The 25,384-nt window shown below is 42.1% G+C and overlaps 1 protein-coding gene across 1 annotated transcript in view; it reads left to right on the top strand.

Annotated features, from left to right (window-relative positions):
* Positions 1-4,287: 4,287 nt before the first annotated feature.
* The window catches only part of LOC126108185 (serine/threonine-protein phosphatase 6 regulatory ankyrin repeat subunit A-like), a 124,180-nt gene continuing 103,083 nt past the window's right edge, over positions 4,288-25,384 (top strand). Inside the window, exon 1 of the mRNA XM_049913425.1 lies at positions 4,288-4,337. The gene's annotated coding sequence lies outside the window, so the exon portion shown is untranslated. The remainder of the gene's footprint in view (positions 4,338-25,384) is intronic.

The following is a 25,384-nucleotide window of genomic DNA, read 5'->3' as shown; positions in this document are numbered from 1 at the left end:
ACCATTGTGGCAACGTGTGTTGACAACACAAAATCAATTCTGCGCTTCTGAACGCTCACTCCAGAGATATTTCTACTCTATGCAATAGTCGGGTCTAGTTTAGCAGGGGATACAACCCGTCGGCTTTGACCAATGACGTCAGAATTGGCCAGAGATCATGCATTATAAAGATGAAAGAGCTGAGAAGAATGTTCAGAAACAAAGGAATGCAAGAAAGAAAAACTGTATTTCACATATATAAGGGCCAGTAGTATTTTCACGTTAATGATATCGCATGTTTGTATCTTAGTATTTCTCCGCAAAATACAATGGAAAGACATAAATGAATGAAATTACTAGCAAAGAATACATCACGTTACGTGTATGTCAGTTGTATCTCGAAACTCTTTCGAACTGTATTGCTTAAGCGCAGTACGGGATACAAGTTCAGCGTACGTCGATTTCTTAGTTTCAACTAGCATTGCTGTCCTGTTGTTCACTTGAACTATGTATCCCCTGCTTCACCAAACCGTAAATGAAAGACCCGATACAAATTAAAAGCTCATTCGAAGTGTGTTGCTTAGATACTGTACGGAATACGAGTTTGTCGTAAGTCGATTTCTTCGTTTTGACTAGCATTACTTTCCTGTTCTTCACTTGAACGATGTATCCTCCGCTTCAGTAAACCCTAAGTGGAATACGGGAAACAAATTGTAGATGTGTTGTTTATTTCGTCTCCGTTATTACTAACAGTCTTTTCTTACGTACATATCAGTACTACTGATGACAGAAGGACCTACGTATGTAATACACTCCTGGAAATTGAAATAAGAACACCGTGAATTCATTGTCCCAGGAAGGGGAAACTTTATTGACACATTCCTGGGGTCAGATACATCACATGATCACACTGACAGAACCACAGGCACATAGACACAGGCAACAGAGCATGCACAATGTCGGCACTAGTACAGTGTATATCCACCTTTCACAGCAATGCAGGCTGCTATTCTCCCATGGAGACGATCGTAGAGATGCTGGATGTAGTCCTGTGGAACGGCTTGCCATGCCATTTCCACCTGGCGCCTCAGTTGGACCAGCGTTCGTGCTGGACGTGCAGACCGCGTGAGACGACGCTTCATCCAGTCCCAAACATGCTCAATGGGGGACAGATCCGGAAATCTTGCTGGCCAGGGTAGTTGACTTACACCTTCTAGAGCACGACGATCACCAGTGTAGGAGATCGCTCCCCACACCATGATGCCGGGTGTTGGCCCTGTGTGCCTCGGTCGTATGCAGTCCTGATTGTGGCGCTCACCTGCACGGCGCCAAACACGCATACGACCATCATTGGCACCAAGGCAGAAGCGACTCTCATCGCTGAAGACGACACGTCTCCATTCGTCCCTCCATTCACGCCTGTCGCGACACCACTGGAGGCGGGCTGCACGATGTTGGGGCGTGAGCGGAAGACGGCCTAACGGTGTGCGGGACCGTAGCCCAGCTTCATGGAGACGGTTGCGAATGGTCCTCGCCGATACCCCAGGAGCAACAGTGTCCCTAATTTGCTGGGAAGTGGCGGTGCGGTCCCCTACGGCACTGCGTAGGAACCTACGGTCTTGGCGTGCATCCGTGCGTCGCTGCGGTCCGGTCCCAGGTCGACGGGCACGTGCACCTTCCGCCGACCACTGGCGACAACATCGATGTACTGTGGAGACCTCACGCCCCACGTGTTGAGCAATTCGGCGGTACGTCCACCCGGCCTCCCGCATGCCCACTATACGCCCTCGCTCAAAGTCCGTCAACTGCACATACGGTTCACGTCCACGCTGTCGCGGCATGCTACCAGTGTTAAAGACTGCGATGGAGCTCCGTATGCCACGGCAAACTGGCTGACACTGACGGCAGCGGTGCACAAATGCTGCGCAGCTAGCGCCATTCGACGGCCAACACCGCGGTTCCTGGTGTGTCCGCTACACCGTGCGTGTGATCATTGCTTGTACAGGCCTCTCGCAGTGTCCGGAGCAAGTATGGTGGGTCTGACAAACCGGTGTCAATGTGTTCTTTTTTCCATTTCCAGGAGTGTATATGTATACCAGATTTCCGTTGACCTCTATATATGTACACTGGTAACGAAAAGGTGGAAATAGACGTATGTTGCATTTGCAACCTGAACCTCAATTGAACTACCCGGAGACAAAAAGACGACACGTGTAGAATTTGTATCCCGTACTTCACTATGGGGTACAGTTTCCTTGTTGCCTTGGACGCTAATAGTATCCCATTCGTTAAGTGAGCTATATAGCTATAAGCAACATTTCTATCTTGCTCGCCAATTGATATATACAGTGTCAGTGTAAAGGCGAAGTGAAGGATGGGATACAAATTTTCATTGTGTCATCAGTGTAAAGGAGAAGTGAAGGACGTGATACAAATTTTAGTTGTCCCGGGGGTTTCGCCTGTAATATAGCAACTACACATTCGACAATGTCGTACTGATACTAGTGCTGGGAAACGAAAGAAGATCGACAGCTGAGAAATTTCTATAACGTACTTCATAACACGAAAATACACATATTGGTGGAATAAAACAGAGAAATGTGTGAAAATAGTGAAATACAGTGAAAGGAACAAATGGAAAAGTGAACTTACCACAAGGAAATATCGAGGAATAACCGAAGCTCACCTAGACAGACAGTAACGAAAATTACATACCCACAAACAGACAAATCCATTCCTATAAACGAAAATTAGACACTAAAAATTGTTCTACAATAACAAACTAATACTCCAAATTACCTCAATATTATTACGAATAATTATTTTAATGTACAATGATAGCGTTTATCCGGAACACAGAACTGTTTTATTATCTATGCCTCAAAGTGAAGACAGTACTATCTCTGACTAAAGTATGACGCCATTGGTCAAAGCCGACGGGTTGTATCCTTCGACCATAAATATAATAGACTGGCCCTGACGTCATTTTCGTGGCTCCAACATCTCTGGGTTGAAGTCACGTGAATGTTGGCAAAACATGGTTGTTTCGTGTTGCGCTTATGGCTGTACTCAGCGTTTTGTCGGGGAAATGGCATTACATTTCACGTGTAAGTGTGTCTAAGATAATGCAGACGCGTTTACTGAAATCTGCCGAAGTGACTTTTATATGTTTTTTACACTTGAAATAGAGTATCACGTAAATTAAAAGTGTTGAAAGTGATGCCTGTAAAGTCAGACTCATATTACATTTTGGAAAGTATCTGTGATAATTCGGTTACAGAAGTAAATATAATCGTTTCTCGTTCCTACTCATAGGTTCCGTAAGGATGAAAACCGAAGGCAGCTTTGGATACAGGCCCTGAAACGGAAAAACTTTAAGCCGTTTGCACATACGCGCCTTTGCTCGAAGCACTTCGCGGAGAAGTGTTTTGATAGGTTAGTTATTATTTACAATGTATATCTATAATTTGTATTTACAGTGTCTGTCATTTTTAAACCTAGGCTCCAAAATTATTTTCTGAAACTGCAAAGTCTCACCTTTCATCTAAAATATTTTTTTTTTTAAACTGATAGTTTAAACCTTTGTAAAAATAGTGGGAACTGAACCTTTGAAGTGCATCTAAAACTGATACTCTATAATGGACCTGCTCCTAAAGTAAACAATTTTGACACCTATAGTTGACATAATTCCCATAGCCCATTTTCTTTTATAAGTGACTAGAGCTCGAAACGTGGCGAATACAATGTTTAAAGTTTTGACACGAGCCCACTCTTACTGTTTAAAAGAATTTTAACGACATTTTACTATAATTGATAGTTTATAGTAATTTCGTCCCGCTGCCCACCAGTGTGGCGTTCGATGTATTTGTTAAGATTTTATAAATGGTACTTTGAACAAATCCAGGTCAAATGTAGTTCTGACATAATTTTTCACAAATAAAAAAAGTAGTTTTTGTTGGAAGCGCTTGGCAGTCAATTGAGAAACGTGGGGAAAATCCGATACAAACATAGGATGACAGACCGCTGATTTGAAATCCAGCCACGTTTTGCCAACAGTCACGTGGGTTATGTTGGAGCCACACTAGCCCCATAGCTTCTGCACAGCAAGGCCAGTCTACTAGTATCTATGGTCGAAGACTAGACCCCAATAATCTCAGAGTGATGGTGCCACATTTAACCGTCAATTATCTTCGAAAGATGTGAACAGGTGAAGGCGGGGGTGCGCCGGCAACGCCGCCCCGTGACGTCAGCGCCGTATGGGGCGGCCCGTGCCTCTGCTTTTGTGTGCGGCTCAGTTCTGACTGGGAGGCCGGGGGTGAGGCATGTGCATCTCTTCTCCGTCGCAGTAGCAGAGGAAGGTAAGACGGCCAGCCGGCCTCTGATAGAATATCTCCAAACTGCTTACAGTGAACAATTACCCACGGCGCGTTTGTGACATCTGCTTCTCTACAATACGGCAACATCAAAAACTGCTGTTATCATATATACCTATTGTTCTGTTAGCGATACGTAACAGATAGTAAGGTCCCCATGAACAGAAGGACGGCAGATTTACGTGCTTTAATAATTCCCTGTTTGTTATTAATGGACCTGCTATTGTGAGCAAGAATAACGTGCGATGATCGAAATCTGGCGCTGATTTCGTTAGATAATATTTGACTCAAGAGGAATGTTCGGTAAGAACATAGTCGCCATATTGTTTACGGCGTTAACTTTAACTGTTCAAAATCGGACGACTCTTATCGAACGTTCCTCCGTAGCCTAGTGTCGTGATGTGCCATTGTCACGTTCTGTGTTATTCCCCCACCATATATTATCAAAAAGAAAAAGACATTTTGAACACGAACTTCATCGAAACAGGATATGTACGTAGGGGGTAAGTTTACGAAACAATCGAACGCAGCACTTTCACTTTTTCATTCAAACAGACGTCCTCTGTTCGTTATCAACTAATTACAGTACGGATCTATGTGGTATTACGCCAGTGTGCTTCAGACAGCGAAGAACACTAAATGCATTATTTTTACTATTTTGTGAAATTAATGTTGTGGTGACTGACTTGATTCTACCGTAACCCAACGTTTTGCTTTTGTTGAAAGACAGAACTGCTGTTGGGAGTTGGCGAGGCCGGATGTTGCTTCTAGTGATTGTTTTGCTATTGAGTAATCATATTATAATGGACTTTCTGCCTAATCATACCCAATACGTTGCATTTTCTTTATCCTTAAGGTCAATTGCCAATTCCTACACTATGCTTCCATCCTTGTCAGGTTTTACTGCATTTAGCTAAAATTTTCTAGCTTTAGGAGTCTGTGTTACAAACTAGCATAATATTCGAGCATCATGAATTAAATTCCTGTGTGTGTGTGTGTGTGTGTGTGTGTGTGTGCTCGCTCGCTTTTGTTTGTTAAATGTCTCTTGGGCTGTGACAAAAGAAAAGCGATCTGGTGCTGTACATGTTGAAAGCTTCAGATATTTGACTTCGTTGCATTTTTCAGCAAGGCGCGGATGTAGGCTTCGCTACCGGTCAATACGTTACAACCACTTTTTTTTCTGTCACATTAGTTTGCTTCGCAAACTCAGAACCTAATATTGTCACGTTCCAACCTAACGTAGACCTCGGGCGGTGCTACAGATCTGCCGCCCACCGCGACTAACATTTTAGTGCTGGGCCCAACACAACACTAACCCCACTTTGTGTATCAATAAAACGCCATGTTTGCCCTTTGTTGCATTAAAACTTGCGCGCTAATAAAACGTTACGCCTGACAGTTGAGCATTATAGATAATGTTTAATCCTGTCGATTTACATGCACTTTTGTTATGCATAAAGATTGTAAATTGTTCATGTCTGTGTAGAAAAAGAATGTTGGTGAAAGCAACGCTATCAGATAGCTGCAATGCCAACATGTTTACTTGACGTTAAAGTAACAGTAGTAATAGCGCAATTAAACTTCTATGTGCAGCTTCTAATGACACTAGAAATGTTTCATTCGCTACTCGCGAATTCTCTCCCGAAAACACTAGTCGTCAACGGTGTTGAACTGAAGGAGTTCTGTACGTGTTTTTAGTGGATCAGCCAAAACTATAAAATTTTTAGAGGCGATTGCTAAAAAAGTTCAAGAGAATCCTCTAGCAAAATATGGATTTTATTTCGTTAACCTGCCAAACATTACGAGAAGTTCAAATTTTTGCCTGCAGGTCACTGAAGCGAGTGAAGCCACTGAAGTCACATTTCGTGACATTCTAGCACAACATATCGTGCTGAAAATGACGCGTTTTGAAATCTCTTAATGCGTTATATCAATGAAATAGCACGTTTCCGTAACAAGCAAATGGATACCAAAGCCACCGATTACAACATTCTAGCTCCGCAAATGGTTAATTCAACATTACCACTGTTTTGCTTGCTTCCTACAGCCAATAGCGTCATTAGACACGTGACGTCACGAAATTCTGATTTTGTCACACATAAAGATAGGAATATTTTGCAAGTTGCGTGTTTTACTGCGGCCGCTGTTAGAGACTGGAATAACAGAATTATTATAAATGTGGTTCGATGAACCCTGTGCGAGGCATTAAAGTGTGATTTGCAGAGTAGCCATGTAGACGTAGGTAAGTATTATGGGTGATAATCAACCTGACATTGGTACTCCACAAGCTTCCATTTCGGTGACAGAACCAGATGTGGCAGTATTCGTGTTTACTCACGTGCTACAAAACAGTGGGATATACACAATATTTCTGGACGCTTTTACTTCTGAACGTAAGTGTACTCTTCCAAACCTCGTGACACACATAAAAGTTTTTAATATTGTCTCGTGTAGTAGTATCTGCCCCGGCAACAGAGTTGTCCCATTTAGAAACGGTGATGAGTTCTCTTTGAAGTGCGGGAGAGGGCATTCTGTATGACAGTTAAGTGTGGAATACTTCCACACCTGTGTGTGAAATGATACTATCAAACATTTTATTTTCACATATTCGTTCTGTTAGTTGTAATAAGAAACTGATCAACAAATGAGTTCAAGGGCCTATGATTCGCGGCGTGTATTTACACTTCATTTTCTAAAAGCTATCAACGATAGTCATACTTTACATATACTGGTATTTCCACAATGGACGATTGTCTGCTATAGAACTGAGGCTGATAAGACATATTTACTGTAATGGGAGTTTGCTTGAGGCCGTAGCTTAATGGTCGGGGGTGTAACCACGTAAAAAACCTTTGGCAGTCTTTGCTTCGCTGTATTTTTTATATTGTGGACCGGTGGCGGCCTACGTTAGGCCGGTATTACAGTATGAATTTCTTTGACAAAGAAATATGACCAAATATTCGTCAGATTTCTTCGACAAAGGTCTTTGATGTGGCGCTTAAAAGGGGCATTACAACGTAGACATATTTTTCGTCAAATTTCAAGATGGCTGAAAACAACTTGTTAAGCGCTGCAGTTGCTGGTACCTCAATTGCATTGTGTGTGTATTTGGAAGGAAAGCAGTGAAAAAAAAAGGAAATGTACTTGGATGAAGCCATAGGTATTGTTGTTGTCTTCAGTCCTGAGACTGGTTTGATGCAGCTCTCCATGCTACTCTATCCTGTGCAAGCTTCTTCATCTCCCAGTACCTACTGCAACCTACATCCTTCTGAATCTGCTTAGTGTATTCATCTCTTGGTCTCCCCCTACGATTTTTACCCTCCACGCTGCCTTCCAATACTAAATTGGTGATCCCTTTATGCCTCAGAACATGTCCTACCAACCGATCCCTTCTTCTGGTCAAGTTGTGCCACAAACTTCTCTTCTCCCCAATCCTATTCAATACTTCCTCATTAGTTACGTGATCTACCCATCTAATCTTCAGCATTCTTCTGTAGCACCACATTTCAAAAGCTTCTATTCTCTTCTTGTCCAAACTATTTACCGTCCATGTTTCACTTCCATACATGGCTACACTCCATACAAATACTTTCAGAAATGACTTCCTGACACTTAAATCTATACTCGATGTTAACAAGTTGCTCTTCTTCAGAAACGCTTTCCTTGCCATTGCCAGTCTACATTTTATAGCCTCTCTACTTTGACCATCATCAGTTATTTTGCTCCCCAAATAGCAAAACTCCTTTACTACTTTAAGTGTGTCATTTCCTAATCTAATACCCTCAGCATCACCCGACTTAATTCGACTACATTCCATTATCCTCGTTTTGCTTTTGTTGATGTTCATCTTATATCCTCCCTTCAAGACACCATCCATTCCATTCAATTGCTCTTCCAAGTCCTTTGCTGTCTCTGACAGAATTACAATCTCATCGGCGAACCTCAAAGTTTTTATTTCTTCTCCATGGATTTTAATACCTACTCCAAATTTTTCTTTTGTTTCCTTTACTGCTTGCTCAATATACAGATTGAATAACATTGGGGAGAGGTTGCAACCCTGTCTCACTCCCTTCCCAACCGCTGCTTCCCTCTCATGCCCCTAGACTCTTATAACTACCATCTGGTTTCTGTACAAATCGTAAATAGCCTTTCGCTCCCTGTATTTTACCCCTGCCACCTATAGAATTTGAAAGAGAGTATTCCAGTCAACATTGTCAAAAGCTTTCTCTAAGTCTACAAATGCTAGAAACGTAGGTTTGCCTTTCCTTAATCTTTCTTCTAAGATAAGTCGTAAGGTCAGTATTGCCTCACGTGTTCCAGTATTTCTACGGAATCCAAACTGATCTTCCCCGAGGTCGGCTTCTACTAGTTTTTCCATTCGTCTGTAAAGAATTCGTGTTAGTATTTTGCAGCTGTGGCTTATTAAACTGATTGTTCGGTAATTTTCACATCTGTCAACACCTGCTTTGTTTGGGATTGGAATTATTATATTCTTGTTGAAGTCCGAGGGTATTTCACCTGTCTCATACATCTTGCTCACCAGATAGTAGAGTTTTATCAGGACTGGCTCTCCCGAGGCCGTCAGTAGTTCTACTGGAATGTTGTCTACTCCGGGGGGCCTTGTTTTGACTCAGGTCTTTCAGTGCTCTGTCAAACTCTTCACGCAGTATCGTATCTCCCATTTCATCTTCATCTACATCTACATCCTCTTCCATTTCCATAATATTGTCCTCAAGTACATCGCCCTTGTATAGACCCTCTATATACTCCTTCCACCTTTCTGCTTTCCCTTCTTTGCTTAGAACTGGGTTTCCATCTGAGCTCTTGATGTTCATACAAGTGGTTCTCTTATCTCCAAAGGTCTCTTTAATTTTCCTGTAGACAGTATCTATCTTACCCTAGTGAGGGTGTATTTCAGTATTTGGCCAATAAAGTGCCTTCTGTTATTACAAAACAGAATACTCTCGTGGGAAACGCTATTTGTGCAGAAGCCAGGCGATCTGTGACATTTCGAATTCTTGATATAGGAGAGAGCTATTCTAGTTTACAACACAGCACTGGAATATCATATTGCCCACTAACCAAAATAATCCCAGAAAAGTGTGAAGCGACTTACAAAGCACTGAAGAGGGAATATGTGAAAGTACATAAACGTCTGTATGGGCATTAAAAACTTTATTTTTGAACAATTTAATTAATGGAATTAGTGTTACAACAATCCGCAGCTCGTGGTCTTGGTGGTAGCGTTCCCGCTTCCGGCGCACGAGGTCCCGGGTTCGATTCCTGTTGGGTTCAGCGATTTTCTCTGCCTCGTGATGACAGGATGTTGTGTGTTCATCATTGACTCGCAAGTCGCCGAAGTGGCGTCAACTAAAAAGGATTTAAGGATTTGCAATACGGCGGCCGAACTAGTGATGGGGAGCTCGTGAATGAGTCGTTCAAATGAACGCTTCACTCCAGTGAAGTGTGAACTAACCACTCAATTTCAATGAACTGGTACTTCAAACTATTCACAGATTGCACACTCCACTCTTTCTTCAAGTTCACTCAGTCTCTTCCCCTCTCCCTCATCCCACTATATCGGCGTTACATCACTCATTCTCCCTTCACTTCAGTCCCCCCTCTACTGCCTGTCGACGAATCGCGCGGCGTTTGTGGGAAACAATAGGTTTGCGAGGGGTTGGGGAGGTGAGGGGCGAGGGGAAGGCAGCGTGCTGTGCTGTGCTGACATTACCCGTGACTATTTGTGCAGTTCAGTTATACTTCGCGTCTACTGGTAGCCTACCGTTGGCAGCGCTTTCGGACAAATTAATATTACAGATACAAACGAAGAGGCTGGCTGTGTGAGCACGCACAGCCGACATGAAAATAAAAGTTTTATTAATAACACTGAAAGAGGGATTTTACCTGAAATCGTACCAATTACTACAGGTGACAGTTTACGTTTTGAATTTGGAGGGTTATATTATTCTCAACAAAATAAAATCTACAGGAAAACTTCTGAATAATTACTTAACGTAGATATATAGACTTTGTGACAGTGGTAAACATACTCACTCTATTTTGGATTAAATTTTAAAAGGAACATGAAATTGGACTGCATTTTGTTGGTAGCCCTAGTTTTTCAGTCCATGAATACAACAAATAATGTTTCACTTGGCAGATAGACTTTTTTGGGCGCTTCATGAGAAAATGTCGAGCAAGATTAAATGTAATACCTTCTTTATGTGTGACAGGCTTCTCTGTTTATCTTTCCTTTGTCCCCTTCGACCATGCTCTATTTAAGTTAGCTCAGACGCTGTAAGAGCGTAAAACGTTGCGTGCACGGTACTGCATAGTTCGGCCATCTGTTGGTAAAATTATGAAGTAATACGAAGCTTTATTGTACGAGCGAGGCGAAGCGAGCGTAGCCGCGGCTGAGCGGCGAACTGGGCAACTTCGCCAGGCTTCCGTACTTCATGAATGAACTACTTCATTTGAACGCTTCACGGGAAAGAGTGAAATGAATGAAGTAGTTAAAGGGAATCAACGAGTTCAACCCATCTCTAGGCCGAACTACCCCGCATGGTGCCTCCAGACCAACAATGTCATACGATCATTTCATTTCAGTGTACTAACAACTGCAAAATTAATAAAAAGTACGAAACAGGTGAAACCTTTTTAACTTGATATCCTGAGTTCAAAAATAGATAAAGTAGAATGGAAAGCTAAGAATAATTTTATTATACTGTGACCACGTCCTCTATTCCGTTTTGCTGGAAAGCTTCCAGGATGTTTCCATATGTAGAGGTGGGTGGTTGTAGCTGTGATTGTGGACATGAAGTCACCTGCAAAAGTGGTTCAAATGGCTCTGAGTACTGTGGGACGTAACTTTTGAAGTCATCAGTCCCCCAGAACTTAGAACTACTTAAGGGGCTCCGAAACGCCCTATACTTGCCATGTTAAAATAACGCTTATAAATTACATCTTTCCTTACAAAGTATTTGAGGTAGGAAGTTGAACTTTTTACAGATTATTTATTGGAATATGGACTACAACTTAACACAGGGATTTTACAAAATTTTAGTTCAGTTATTAAAGATGATTTTTTTTTCAATTGTAATGAAAATACACAATATTTTTTTCAATTTTTTATTTATATATTCAAAAATATACAGTTTTTTGGAAAAAGGCTGCGTTAAATTATGCAGAAGGTACTGTGTAACATTTACTGAAAGTTTGAAACAAATATGTTTGGAAGATCCTTAGAAAACATGTAATTAGTATGAGAAAATAAAAGTTTTGGGAATCGAGCGACAAAGATTGGATTAACTTTTTAGTGCATTCCAGGTCCATAGAATGGATTATCTTCATCCTCTGCAAACTCCTCCTCCAGCTTCCTCTTGTTCCTCCTCCTGTTTACTCTTGCTTGTATTTCTAGACTCTTTACAGCCCTGTCTGCAGCCCGAAGGCGTTCCTTGTCTAAAGCAAGCATCGCTCCATGTTAGAACCTATCTTCATTCCCATATTTCTAAATACCTTGCACCTTACAATGTTGCCATCATTGAAAGTCGCAACAGCATCATACACACCAAAGTGAAGTGTTTCTGTTCCAACAAATAGTCTTGGGGATTCTCGACCATATAACACTATTTACACTTTCATTGGGGTTTTGAGTTTTTCCGTGAATACACTTTTTCAACAGTTCAGGTGCTGCTAAGTCTCTGAAAATAGGTTTTATCACCTCCATTATTGCATGAGGCAGACTATGCTTATGAGTGTACACTTCACCAGTTAGCAATCCTTTGTTATATTTACACCAACTGTCTTCTTCTTTGGGACACAAGCTATGTTGGGGATTTTCATCGGTTGAAGAAGTATGAAAAAAAAGAGCCCAAACAGCCTTCTTCATTTCGTCGACACTTTGTGTATTTTGCCTAATAGCCATTCCATAATAGTTCTGTATTTTGTCAATTACACTGTCAGTTAACCTTCCCTTCCCAGCCAACCCTTTACCATCACTGAGTTTTTGTTTTTTGTACGAAGCTTTCAGTCGCCGAAGTCTTGTTCCCATTCGCTTCTGTACGTGTCCAATACACTCAAATTTCTGCACTACAACATCATCACCATAGGGCTTCAGTCCTTGAACATGTTTGAAACTTTTAGAATCACCGTCACCAAGGTAATTAACATATCGCACAGCGCCACAGTGGGTCACGCCCATGTAGAACACATTTCAAAAAAAATTTAAAAATAGTTGTAGTCTTCGGAATTGAATAAATTATATATCTATTAAAAGGTAATAGTCTGCAGATTCAGAAAACGCAAAAAAGTAAAAATTGAACTTTTCATGATTTAGAGCCTTTCCGGAGCCCCCTTAAACGTAACTGACCTACTTCTTGGTACTGAGCGTAACTATACATACCGTAACTACACACGCACGCACGCGTTTGTGTGTGTTTGCTTTTTTATGTTTTTTATTTATTGGCTCTTCGCTTCATTAATGCATATCATTAACAACTGTCAGTTTTCATTATCTATGTACAGTTTTGAACTCGTTTATTTAATGTGTAAATGGCGCGCGATTACACATTTTACCGGTAGTGTACTCCTTCGTGATCTTTCCTCCGGCTCTTGCTTTCTGTACATTCATGCATACTCAGCAAACTATTGCGAAGTGCTTGCCAGAGGGTACTTGTCATGGAATCACGTGCTAAGGTTTCTACCCGCTGTGATTGCGTATGGAGGACGGTAACAATTAAATGTTGATTTGAGAAATGTAATTATTATAATACTGTCTCCATGGCCCGTACCGGAGTGATATGTAGAGGGCTAAACAAAGATTTTTCACATAATACTGGTTGTTTCCAGCTTGCCCCAATTAGTTGCAGTGTAAAACGTGAGCTAGTGACATTTCTCCATGATTTTATCGCCGCCAAAGAGTGAGTAATAGCAGAGTCATAAGGTGTATTTGTTTCATAAAAATGAGAAAAATCTGTAGCAAATAGAATTTTTCATTAAAACACAGATTCACAAGAACTCTAGCTATAAATTTGGAGGGGGGGGGGGGGGGAGGAGAGCAATGCAGTCGTTGTAAAGGACCCTGCGTACGCAACAACCGACCGATAAACCGGACGTGTGTATCATCCATTCATCATAAGAGTAAACCGTATGTAAACATTGCACTATGTATTCTTCCGCGTCTGCTGGAACCTCATTGGATTTCAGTTTCGTGTGGAATTGCTGCCAAGATGTCCAGTACTGTGAAGTACGATAATAAGGGTAAGTTTTGTGCTGTGCGTTACGCGCACATCGACTTAGCGGTAATACGGGGCAACAGCTTTAGCGGCGCATTTAACTTTGGACAGCTCTGGCCGGTCAGCTGGTGCAGTGGCGTGGCCAGCTGCAGTTCACACGTAAAAAGAGACGAGCAGAGGAGCAGTACAGTAGAAATGGGCAAACTGAAACACGTAATTGTTTCGAAACAAATGAAACAGTGCAATGTAATGTTTCGATACGCTGTTTCGAAACAGTGAAACAGTGTGTTTAGTAATCTAATAAACCTACACATTTTATCATCTTGAATGTCTACCGTATAAGTATGTCCATATAGACACAAATGAGGAGCGAGAGCGCTTATCATATTGCAGAAAGTATGAAACTATCACTTAGGCGTATAGGCATTTCGTATTTCCTGCAGCAAATGCACTGCTTTCCTGTCGTGTGACTTTCATACTTTTCAATTGGCTGAGGACAGCCATAGCTGAAGACAGAAGAACCACCACGAACGGAACTGGAGGTGGGAGCAAACTGCAGAAACTACGGATGTGGTACTGGGATTCCCACTTTCCGTTAGTACGGGTAATATTCCCCATCCTGCTAATTTCCATGCACACAAAGGGAACCATTGTGGATAATAGGCACATTGACTATAGACTCACAGATAATTCGAATAAATAACAAAATATAACAAAAAAATTTTGTCTTTCAAGGTGTTTCGAACCGTTACTATAAATTTACCATGCTCCCCAGCCCTTCCCGTTCACCATTACACTATCAGTGATATGCCAAACAGATTGCTTGCAATTATACCTACGTCAGATTTATGTATGTGTCTAATAACTGTCACTCTACGCCTTCTTTATTCAAAATGTTGTAGGTTTACTTGTTTCTTAATATGATTACTGTACATGAACAGAGAAGCGTATGTTATAAAAAAAGTGTAATTTAAGTGAACGATTTTCACATTTATTATTTTGAATGTGAATAGTATGCGTTGTTTTATTGTTCGCTAAGTGTTTATAAAGCAGATGTTACGCCATTTCGGAATAGGACAGTCAGCTAGAAACGAAGCTTTATTTTCGGATATCTTAAGATTCATGCTATTGCCTGTCAAAAAGATTTCGACAGTCTTGAAAGTGTTTCATGAAGTGGTATGTTGTGTTGTTTCAGTACCTGTGCCGGCCCGAATCTCGCCCGACACATAGCGCAATGAAACATCACTGTTTCGATACAATTAGTCCGTTCCAAGCACAGGTGGACTGAAACAGCCTTCTTTTGAAACAACGATACAGTTTCTGTGTCTGGCTCGAGATTGAATCTGGTCCGGTTATCAGAGACTGGGGCGGAATGAAACATCACTGTTTCGAAACAGTGGCCCACAGCCGTTCCGAAACACTGAAACAGTTCCACGTATCGATACACTGTATCGAAACATAGAAATAGTGGCCAAGTCTAGACTAGACTAAAACCGCACCACGTTATCGTAATTAAAAAAAAGAATGATGAAAATTCCTGGCTTACTGACAAGGTAGTTTTTCTGCATAGGCTGTGTGTAAAGAGAGTATTGAAGGATTTCACCGTATAGTTAAATATTGAAGCCACTGAAGGTGTTAGTCAGTCGTCTGGTAATCTCTCAGCTCCTTCCTTATCCGAATCCGAGAAATACATTTCAGTTCTGAAAGTGTCACCTACTACATTGGTAACGAGCCTATCAACGACAGAATCCAAGAAGCCAACCAGGCGTAGCGTTTTCTCTTCTATGACGAGCCGTTCTATATCCCGCCAGAGTTCGGCAGTGACGTGTGAAAAAGCCGCGTGCGTTAGTTTCAGTACATCTGACAGCTTGAGCCTTGCTACTTCTCGGGCCAAATCCCGCAGCTTGGTTCCAGATCAGTTCTGTTGGGTTCATGTTGTAATGGTGCCGCCGGCCGGAGTGGCCGAGCGGTTCTAGGCGCTTCAGTATGGAACCGCGCGACCGCTACGGTCGCAGGTTCGAATCCTGCCTCGGGCATGGATGTGTGTGATGTCCTTAGGTTAGTTAGGTTTAAGTAGTTCTAGGGGACTGATGACCTCAGAAGTCATTTGTAATGGTACCGTAGCAAATGTAAAAATGAAGCATTTGTATAATGTGCTCGATGCTGTGAAAATGAAAATCATTGTTTCTCAGGTTTCTATGATACCCAAATACCTCTGTTATAAAACGATGGACGTAGTTCAAATAAAGGGTATTTGGTTTTCCAGTTTTGCCTTAAAATTAAATTATGTTTTCGTAATTTAAACAACTTTTATGATTATGAAGTCTGTCATAAAAAACATCGATAGTTAAGTTGTATTTGAAATGGATACAGGAATTTTGCGTCCAATATGTAATTAGAAACGAGAAGACGAGTTTTATTATTACGAGACGTAGATGTTTCAAATTGAACGGGGAAAAAAGATACTGGGGAAATCTGAACCAACGCACGAATAACCGCATTTAGCGCACATTCAATTACGCTACCGAATGCGCTACACATTCAATGTGGGATTGTGTATCAACTGCATTATATGCTACATCGCTATGAAAAGTTCAAAGCCGATTATCTGCGTAAATTTGGGAAAAACATTAAGCACAACCTATTTATCGGCACTTTTTATCGTTTCCCACACGCGTGTTTCACTACGGAGCAGAATGCAGCCTCAGCCATTTTCGTACTGCGCATTAACAGCGCGACAATCAGAGCACAACGCTGCAGAGGCTTTGACTGTACACGATTTTTGAAATAAAAACTACGTAGCTAAAGCGTGGCTAAGAAAAATGTTGATGGCTGTTAATACATTTGAATATCTGTAAGTTTCATTTAACGTAATTTAGTAATAAGATACCTAATACATAAGTAGGACCTACTTCCAAGAGCCACCATAGTACATGTGCTACGGCTTCTGACCAATCATCGCGTTTGTATTTGATTACGTCAGGTTTATTCTAAAGGCGCGTTTACATTGAGCTCAGAACATGTTTTTGTTCGGAACATTGAGTGCAACTTGTTCCCTCAACGTGTTGGCAACATTATTCGTTGTTCGCATTCCCGTTTACACCAGCGACAACATTTCTACGTATACGTATAGTCTGCTGCGGTGAACTGATGGGTTACTTTGTGTATTCACGTCAAGAGATTACCCCCGGTTCAGTCTACCACTCCCGTTTTGTCGAACTTCGTTCGAAGTTCGTTAATATGACCTTCATTTATACAGATGGCTCTTAAGACCAATGACGGGGTCGGGTGTTCTTTTATTGTCGGGGCACAAAGTTTCAAATACCGGCTCCATGGCCATTGTTCGGTCTTCACAGCTGAGCTCTTTGCCCTCTACCAGGCTGTTCTTTACATCTGCCGCCACCGACATTCTGCTTATGTCATCTGCTCCGATTCCCTGAGCGCCATCCAGAGCCTCAGTGATCCGTACCCGGTTCACCCTTTCGTGCACCGGATCCAACGCTCTCTTCGGCAGCTGGTGGACGTCGGTTCTCCGGTTAGCTTTATGTGGGTCCCTGGCCATGTCGGTATCCCTGGGAACGAAGCTGCAGATGCCGCGGCCAAGGCTGCGGTCCTCCAGCCTCGGACAGCTTCTTGTTGTGTCCCTTCGTCAGATTTTAGCAGCGTCATTTGTCGGCGCATTTTATCGCTGTGGCATGCCGATTGGGCTGCACTTACAGACAACAAGCTTCGGGCCTTGAAACCTCTTCCCGTGGCTTGGACGTCCTCCTCACGCCCTTCTCGGCGGGAGGAGGTAGTTTTGGCCCGGTTACGAATTGGACACTGCCGGTTCAGCCATCGCCATCTGCTGACGGCTGCGCCGGCGCCGTTCTGCCCATGTGGGCACTTGCTGGCGGTCCGCCACATTTTTAACGTCCTGTCCGGATTTTAACGCACTGCGTCTTGATCTTGGCCTGCCATGTACTCTAGAAGCCCTTTTAGCGGATGACCCACGAGCAGCTGCCCGCGTTCTTCATTTTATTAATTTGACAACCCTCTCTAAGGACATTTGATTATGCTGTTTTCCCTTTTTTAAATCCTATGCCTCAGTCTGTCTTTTATCGTGTTTTCCGTTTCGTTGCTGTTTTAAACTTGACTCGCGGTGCATTCCTAACATAGTCTGGACGCTAATGACCGTTGAAGTTGTGCGCCCTAAAACCACAAAAAAAAAGGTCAGGAGATACGCTATGTCAAGTGAAGAGGAAGAGTTTATGACATTTGGTGCTGCATTAATAATACTTTACGAAATACAGTCGAAGAAAACGATGCAGTCGTCGTCGGTGAACCAAAACATACTATAGAAGACGTGGCGGGAATGACATGCTTTGTGAGCTGAATTTGGAAGACGGTTCTGGCTTTCGCAACTTCAGTAGGATATCGCCGTCAGATTTTGAAATGTTGTTGAATATTATAGGACCAGTTGTTTCAAAGCAATGCACAAATTTCAGAAAAGCAATCCCTGTGAACCAAAGACTTTGTTACTCTTCGTTCTCTGGAATCAGGAGACTCCTTACCAAAGCCAGCCATAGCTCAAATAGTTCCATATCGTCCAGGAAATGTAGATATTTAAATCCGAACCACTTCGTTCCGTAACGTGTCAGTACCACATCCACATTTTTTACTTTTCCTCTATTTTTCGTTTCTCTCGTCGGTACTGAGACAAGAGAGATTTAATTTTTTTGTCCACGTCACTGCTGCTGGTGCCAAGCGCCGCAGCAACCTTTTGTAATGAATCATGTTTGATTTTAGTATTTTTGTAACTTGCGCAACGTACATTCCACTGGCACTCCTCTGCCTCATAGAGCGACATCAGCTGGAAAATTTTGTCTCGTCAACACTCCATTTCAAATAAAAATGAAGGTGCATAAAATAAACGCACCACTACACTCCAGCAAAAGAAACACAAAAACATTCACTCAGAGCAAACTAGACTTGGCCAATGTTTCTATGTTTCGATACAGTGTATCGATACGTGGCACAGGTCATCCCCGTTTTCAAGAAGGGACGTCGAACAGATGTGCAGAACTATAGACCTATATCTCTAACGTCGATCAGTTGTAGAATTTTGGAACACGTATTGTGTTAGAGTATAATGACTTTTCTGGAGACTAGAAATCTGCTCTGTAGGAATCGGCATGGGTTTCGAAAAAGACAGTCATGTGAAACCCAGCTCGCGCTATTCGTCCACGAGACTCAGAGGGCCATAGACACTGGTTCACAGGTAGATGCCGTGTTTCTTGACTTCCGCAAGGCGTTCGATACAGTTCCCCACAGTCGTTTAATGAACAAAGTAAGAGCATATGGACTATCAGACCAATTGTGTGATTGGATTGAAGAGTTCCTAGATAACAGGACGCAGCATGTTATTCTCAATGGAGAGAAGTCTTCCGAAGTAAGAGCGATTTCAGGTGTGCCGCAGGGGAGTGTCATAGGACCGTTGCTATTCACAATATACATAAATGACCTGGTGGATGACATCGGAAGTTCACTGAGGCTTTTTGCAGATGATGCTGTGGTGTATCGAGAGGTTGTAACAATGGAAAATTGTACTGAAATGCAGGAGGATCTGCAGCGAATTGACGCATGGTGCAGGGAATGGCAATTGAATCTCAATGTAGACAAGTGTAATGTGCTGCGAATACACAGAAAGATATATCCTTTATCATTTAGCTACAAAATAGCAGGTCAGCAACTGGAAGCAGTTAATACCATAAATTATCTGGGAGTACGCATTAGGAGTGATTTAAAATGGAATGATCATATAAAGTTGATTGTCGGTAAAGCAGATGCCAGACTGAGATTCATTGGAAGAATCCTAAGGAAATGCAATCCGCAAACAAAGGAAGTAGGTTACAGTACGCTTGTTCGCCCACTGCTTGAATACTGCTCAGCAGTGTGGGATCCGTACCAGATAGGGTTGATACAAGACATAGAGAAGATCCAACGGAGAGCAGCGCGCTTCGTTACAGGATCATTTAGTAATCGCGAAAGCGTTACGGAGATGATAGATAAACTCCAGTGGAAGACTCTGCAGGAGAGACGCTCAGTAGCTCGGTACGGGCTTTTGTCAAAGTTTCGAGAACATACCTTCACCGAAGAGTCAAGCAGTATATTGCTCCCTCCTACGTATATCTCGCGAAGAGACCATGAGGATAAAACCAGAGAGATTAGAGCCCACACAGAGGCATACCGACAATCCTTCTTTTTACGAACAATACGAGACTGGAATAGAAGGGAGAACCGATAGAGGTACTGAAGGTACCCTCCGCCACACACCGTCAGGTGGCTTGCGGAGTATGGATGTAGATGTAGAACTGTTTCAGTGTCTCGGAACGGCTGTGGTTCACTGTTTCGAAACAGTGGTGTTTCATTCCGCCCCTGTCTCGGATAACCGGACCAGATTCGATCTCGAGCCAGACACAGAAACTGTATCGTTGTTTCAAAAGAAGGCTGTTTCAGTCCACCTGTGCTTGGAACGGACTAATTGTATCGAAACAGGGATGTTTCATTCCGCTCTGTGTCGGGCGAGATTCGGGCTCGGCACAGGTACTGAAACACAACATACCACTTCGTGAAACACTTTCAAGAGTGTCGAAATCTTTTTGACAACAAATAGCATGAAGCTTAAGATATCCGAAAATAAAGCTTCGTTTCTAGCTGACTGTCCTATTCCGAAATGGCGTAACATCTGCTTTAGAAACACTAACAAAACAATAAAACAACGCATACCATTCACATTGAAAAGAAATGTGAAAATCATTTAGTTAAATTACTTTTTTTATAACATGCGCTTCTCTGTTCATGTGCAATAATCATTAAGAAACGCAAGGAAGCCTACAACATTTTGAATAAAAAAAGGCGTAGAGTGACAGTTATTATACATATACATGAATTTAATGTAGGTATAATTGCAAGGAATCTGACATATCACTGATAGTGTAATGGTGAACGGGAAGGGTTGGGAAGCATGGTGAATTTATAGTAACGGTTCGAAACACCTTGAAAGACAATTTTTTTGTTATATTTTGTTATTTATTCGAAGTATTTGGCGTTGTTTGTGAGTCTATAGTCACTGTGCCTATTATCCACAATGATTCCCTTTGTGTGCATGGAGATCAGCAGGATGGGTATATTACCCATACTAACGGAATGTGCGAATCCCAGTAGCATATCCGTAGTTTCTGCAGTTCGCTCCCACCTCCAGTTCCGTTCGTGATGGTTCTTCTGTCTTCAGCTATGGCTGTCCTCAGCCAATTGAAAAGTATGAAAGTCACGACACGAAAGCAGTGCATTTGCTGCAGGAAATACGAAACTGCCAAGACGCCTAAGTGATAGTTTCATACTTCCTGCTATATGATTAGCGCTCTCGCACCTCATTTGTGTTTATATGGACATACTTATACAGTAGACATTCAAGATGATAAATTGTGTAGGTTTATTAGATTACAAAACACAAATTGTTTCAATGTTTCGAAACAACGTATCGAAACATTACATTGTACTGTTTCATTTGTTTCGAAACAGTTACATGTTTCACTTTGCCCATCTCTAGAGCAAACGAACACTAGCGCTGCGTAGCGGAATTTAGTGGTATCTGACCACGAGCAATGTTTCTTTGATCTCTACCGATACAGCCGTGGAACACTGATTTTGTGCTGCGAACATGTTGCGAACATCGGTTGTCCATTACTAGCTACGAACAATGTTGCGAACTCAGTGTAAATGCGCCTTCAGGGCCCGTGTCCACTAACAAGTAAACTTGAGCAAGTCGCTTGCTGAAGCTACTTCTGCAAGTTCTTTGCATGTGTAAACACCCGCAGCAAGTTGACTTCCGCAAGTTTCGTCAACTTGGAGAAGTAGCTTCCGCAAGCCAGTGTAAACGTTTCTGCGTAGTTTGCTGCAGTTACTTGCTGGACTTAAAGTTGCAATAAGTTCTTTCGGAACGTGCAGAAGTTTATACAGTACTAAATGTCAGTCTTGCAGTTCGTGTGCACGAGAGGAAAAACGCAATGGCTTATCCAGCGAGTGGAGTGTTTTCCCTGTTGTGGGACACGCAACACATGGACTTTAAAAATCGGTTAAAAAAACAAGACGCGTAGGAAATTATTCCGTCAGAATTACACTACAAAGCCAGAAATACGGAAAAATCCACTATTTGCGTACGCAGTATAATCAAGAAGTAAATAAATGGAAGAAAAGAAAAAGTGGGCAAAGTGCAGACAACTTATATAAAAGTAAATTGGAATTCTTTGACTCCACGAAATTTGTTTTGTTCCTCCACACCAAAAGAAACCGAAGATAATATGGTATGTGGAACAAATTTAATATTCTGTGTGTAGTATTTATTACTTTTATTACAGATGTATTTATGTTTACAGTCTCATCAGAAATCAGTTGAAATTGCCAGGCTACTTCTCCTTCTGGTGAAACGAAGTAGTTCATGAATTCATTTCTGACTTCCTCAGCCATCTGTGGCCAATTATGTATGTTTATTGGTTCTGTCCATATGTCTTTGCGTCATTCTTGAGAATCAAATGTGCCAGGTGAGGCATAAACGGAATTTCTACTCCCTTCTATGAGTAAAAAGTTGTGAAGAGCACAAATCGCTTTGACAACTTGCCTCGATTTCTCTGGGCTTAGAAGAATTTGCGTTCGTAATACTCGAAAACGTGTGTATATAAGCCCAAAAAAGTTTCAGACACATTTCCTGCTCTAGAGAGCCGATAGTTACACACGATTTTGTACTGGTTGGCCTCTAGAAGGGTAGGGCTTCATAATATAATTTTTTTAGAGCAAATGCATCATCAGCAACAATGACGAAAGGTATCTGCACAGTTCTACCACGTAATTCAAAGAATTAGATTCAAGACATTCTGACAGCCTAAAATTATTAAAAACTCCATCAGATATTCTACCATTACTGTCCACATCAAAGTATATAACTCTGTGGTCAGGTCCAATCATTGCCAATAGCACAGTATTGTGGTTCCCTTTATAATTAAAGTACACACTGCCTTCTTGGGATCCTGTTTGACTGTATGTTTTCCATCCATAGCACCAAAAATGGTTCAAATGGCTCTGAGCGCTATGGGACTCAACGTCTGAGGTCATTAGTCCCCTAGAATTTAGAACCTAAGGACATCACACACATCCATGCCCGAGGCAGGATTCGAACCTGCCACCGTAGCGGTCTCGCGGTTCCAGACTGCAGCGCCTAGAACCGCACGGCCACTTCGGCCGGCTCCATTGCACCAATACAGTTTGGAAAATCCCATCTGTTCTCAAAACCAGTTGCGATTTGTAACCATTCTTCTTTTGAAGGTACCTAAAATTATAGAAAACAAAATTGTATCACAAATTTATCCTTTTGAAGGTAAATATTACATTACAATGTTTATTTTAGGGATCAGAAAACGCCAGGGAAGATGAGTGTGAGATAGATACAGTCCAGGAAAAAAAACAGGAGACAATTATTTTGAAAATAAGAAAAAAATACCGAGGAAAATTCAGACACTATTCTAAACAAGGCAATAGAAGCGATGCACAAACCTGTTGATGAACATCAGGTGTTTGGAGACTATGTAGCATCGGAATTAAGGTTATTAACACAAATGTCAAGTCGAAAAAAATTAAAAAGGATAATACAAAAAGCAATACTTGAAGTATCTGAGGAAAATGAAACTATAACTAATTGTTGGACGAGAGGTGAAAGCAGTTTCATCTGCTCACCATGAGAGAAAGTAATTATTATTTCTGATACTGCCAGAGTTCATCATCCACAAGGCAACTGTTTCGTAAATTTTCTGCTTAAGCGAATTATTTGAGAGAGTTATGAAATATCAAAATGCTAACCTTCAAATATTCTCTTTTTCAAACATTCATATAGGGCCACACAGCAGTCTGTAACAACTTGAGAGATTGTGCAAAGGGGTACTCGGAAAAGGTACATCAAAGAGTGAAAACTATCGCCTAAAAATTTAAAAAAGTAATTCAGTGAAATAAATATAAATGTAAGACTATTGACAATAAATATTTGACATTTACGTGTTTTATTCTTACCTGTGGCTAAAAATCGAGGAGTAATTAAGACGATCTCTTGGTGGTATAGTTTGCCGTATATTTGTACCCTCTTTCCGAATATTTGATTCTGCAATTGGCAAGAGGTGTTCAAAACTTGCAAAAGACTTTCTCAGAAAGTTAGTAATCTGAACAAAGTCCCTTGATTTCACTTCGTTCAGTAGTGTTTCTTGGAAACTTAAGCATGAAAGCCTCTCTGTATTCATTTCTTTACCCAAACACTTGTTTTTCTTAACTTTTTCGTCACGCTTTTTCTTTAACAATAACAATACAACACTGGCGGCTGCTGTGGTTTGTGCACACGACATTGTAATCTACAAGTCGCCTGTCTCACAAAGCGAACTGTAGTTGATACACTTCCGCAAGTACTTGGCAGCAGGTTCGTGAAATTAACTTGCCAAAGCGACTTGCAGAAGTCAACTTGCGCAAGTTTTCGTACTAATGTAAACGCCTCAGCAAGTACTAGCGGAAGTTACTTGCTAGTGGACACGCGCCTTTGTGGTGAACGGATTATAGCTGTTGCGACCAACCGAACGACAGACTTTACTGGTACTGGTCGGGATGTCGGGCGGGTAGGACCACCACCACCTAGAGGTGGTGGTGGTAGGACAGCCGTCCCCTCAACTCTCCGCCTCCGCCTCCCCCCCCCCCCCCCCCCCCACGCTCCTCGGCCCAACAGATCCCTTCTCCCACTGCCATTCCACCCAACAGAATTGTGCCGCGCCAACCGCCCGACAGAAATTCGTCTTCCATCTCTGCGCGGGATTAAATGCTGTTCTCATATACCCGGTGATCAAAACGTCAGTATAAATTTGAAAACTGAATAAATCACGGAAAAATGTAGATAGAGAGATACAAATTGACACGCATGCTTGGAAAGACATGGGGTTTTATTCGAACCAAAAAAATACGAAAGCTGAAAAAGGTCCGACAGATGGTGCTTCATCTGATCAGAATAGCAATAATTAGCATAACAAAGCAAAGATGATGTTCTTTACAGGAAATGCTCAATATGTCCACCTTCATTCCTGTAGTCGAGGAATAATGTTGTGAACAGCACTATAAAGAATGTCCGGAGTTAAGGTGAGGCATTGGCGTCGGATCTTGTCTTTCAGCATCCCTAGAGATGTCGGTCGATCACGATACACTTGCGACTTCAGGTAACCCCAAAGCCAATAATCGCGCGGACTGAGGTCTGGGGACCTGGGAGGCCGAGCATGACGAAAGTGGCGGCTGAGCACACGATCACCACCAAACGACGCGCGCAAGAGATCAAAATGGCTCTGAGCACTGTGGGACTCAACATCGTAGGTCATAAGTCCCCTGGAACTTAGAACTACTTCAACCTAACTAACCTAAGGACATCACACACACCCATGCCCGATGCAGGATTCGAACCTGCGACCGTAGCAGTCCCGCGGTTCCGGACTGCAGCGCCAGAACCGCACGGCCACCGCGGCCGGCCGCAAGAGATCTTTCACGCGTCTAGCAGTATGGGGGTGGAGCGCCATTCTGCATAAACATCGTACGTTCCAGCCGGTGTTTAACAGATGTGCAGCACCTGAACATGAACATGGCGGGCAGTCGTCTCGCTGAAATATTGTGCGGTTTCTACAATATTATCCGGCATAATTCCCGGGAACCTATCAAGCAGGTGTTTATCAGCCAGGCTGGTGATTA

The sequence above is a fragment of the Schistocerca cancellata genome, chromosome 11, assembly GCF_023864275.1.
Source record: "Schistocerca cancellata isolate TAMUIC-IGC-003103 chromosome 11, iqSchCanc2.1, whole genome shotgun sequence".
Taxonomy (NCBI): domain Eukaryota; kingdom Metazoa; phylum Arthropoda; class Insecta; order Orthoptera; family Acrididae; genus Schistocerca; species Schistocerca cancellata.
The sequence above is the reverse complement of the archived record's forward strand: the minus strand, read 5'-3'. Positions and strand labels throughout refer to the sequence as shown.